General features: G+C 52.6%; 1 non-coding gene across 1 annotated transcript; it reads right to left on the minus strand.

Annotated features, from left to right (window-relative positions):
- Positions 1 to 228: 228 nt before the first annotated feature.
- Positions 229 to 301, minus strand: TRNAF-GAA. The gene has a single exon. It is a non-coding gene; the product is annotated as a tRNA-Phe (tRNA).
- Between the last annotated feature and the right edge of the window lie 1,680 nt (positions 302 to 1,981).

The raw sequence follows: 1,981 nt of genomic DNA on the forward strand, positions 1-1,981 counted from the left end.
TCCTCCTGAACCCCAATAATAGGGAGCCATTGGAGTTTACATGGACAGCAGATGTGAGTATTTTTGAGGAGGAGGATGAATTGGCCTGGGGAGATACTGGAGATAAGGAGGCTAATTAGCAGCTCCGTGAATTCAGGTGTCAAGCAGTAAAGACTCAAAAGTGGAGTGATTGCTGTGCATTGCGAAGGAAGAAAGGGCCGGAGTCAGTGAGGTGCAGAAAAAAAAACTTGCCGAAACCTGGGATCAAACCAGGCACCTTTAGATATTCGGTCTAACGCTCTCCCTACTGAGCTATTCCGGCTCACGCTGGGAAGCTGGATGGCCCGCTATACAGAGCATCATGCCTGGTTGTCAGGGGGCTCTGACAGGACCTCTCTCAGCTCCTAATCTGGCCTCAGACACTTAATATATAAATAAATATATAAATAAATAAATAAAGGTAGAAGGATACTTGGCCCTGTGATCTGAAGGGAAGGGAGGACTCCACTTAATCCTGAGGTTGAGAACCTAGGTGACTTGGTGAACATTTGAGTGCCAGATGAAGGCTTTTTAATTGTACTTGGCCTCCATCTTTAACGGCTTGTTTCTTTGCCCCTAAGACGGTATTTGTCTGAGGGGCAGCTAGGGGGCGCAGTGGATAGAGCACCAGCCTTAGACACTTAACACTTCCTAGGTGTGTGACCCTGGACAAGCCACTTAACCCCGATCGCCTCAACAACAACAACAACAAAGGACGCATTTGGCTGGTATCTTGGAAGGAGCCGGTTCCAAGTCCACGAGCTATTGGAAGCGAGAAACTTCAATGGTGCCGAGTACTAAAGCAATAAGATTGATTTGAAAAGGAAGAAGGTAGGAAAAAAAACCAATTATGCCCAAAGGAAAAGCGATGTCTAAGGGCCTTCTAGGGCGGGTGATATTTATGTTGCTTTTTCAAGGGTGGGGGGGCCACATTTCACTAGCAAAAGGCTGAGGGCAAGGAAGGAAGGGGGTGGTCTGGAAACAGTGGGTCCTTAAGGTCAGGCCTTTTCCTTTGGTGTGCACGTGTCCAAGTCTTGGGACGGAATGGAGGCCTCAAAGAGCTCATTGCCGCATTGCCCAAGCTGTGAATTCAAATGAGGGAGTCTGGGTTCGTTGCCCCCCTCCCCTCCTCAGTCCCTTTCCAATCGGTCTTCCCTCTCCCTGTCTTCCTGCCGCCCCACCCCCACCCAGAGCGGGAGGGAGGCGAGGCTTTGGAGCATGCGCATGACAGGGCCCCACCCTCAAGGTGGTGCTAGGCACCCAAGGACAACTAAAGAGCAGTGTTCAAATCCTCCGCGTGTCGCCTTCTCAGCGGCTCACTTCCTGGAAGGACGTGCCGGGGGGTGTCCGGCCAGCGGCCCTTCCCCGGGGTTCCCCTTGGCTACTTCAGGACAGGAGTAACCTTATAGTGGCCTTTTGAGTAAGAGATGAGGGGCCATGAATGGGAGGAGGACTTAAGGGGGGAAGAGGTCACTGAGAAAGAGCTGGGCCTGAGAAAGGGGGCCGTGGAAGGAAGAGAGTTGAGGTTGGGGCATTCAAGATGGGGCCTGAGGGGGCAGGATGGTTCATTTAAAATGGAACTGAAGGGGGCAGGGCATTCAAAGTGAGGGGGGAAAGGGTGGGATATTTGAAATAAAACTGGAAAGGGGCGGGGCATTTGAAATGGAACCTGAGGGCCTGAGGCATTCAAGGTAGGGCATGAGGGGCGGGGCATTTGAAGTGGAACCTGGGGGTGGAGCATTTAAGTTGGGTGGGGGGGGGCATTTGAAATGGAACCTGAGGGCCTGAGGCATTCAAGGTAGGGTGTGAGGGGGTGGGGCATTTGAAGTGGAACCTGAGTGGGTGGGTCATTCAAGGTAGGGTGTAAGGGGGCGGGGCATTTGAAATGGAACCTGAGGGGGTGAGGCATTCAAGATAGGGTGTGAGGGGGCGGGGCATTAAGGGGAACCCTGGGGGTGGAGCA

Source organism: Sarcophilus harrisii, chromosome X (genome assembly GCF_902635505.1).
Source record: "Sarcophilus harrisii chromosome X, mSarHar1.11, whole genome shotgun sequence".
NCBI classification, from domain to species: Eukaryota; Metazoa; Chordata; class Mammalia; order Dasyuromorphia; family Dasyuridae; genus Sarcophilus; species Sarcophilus harrisii.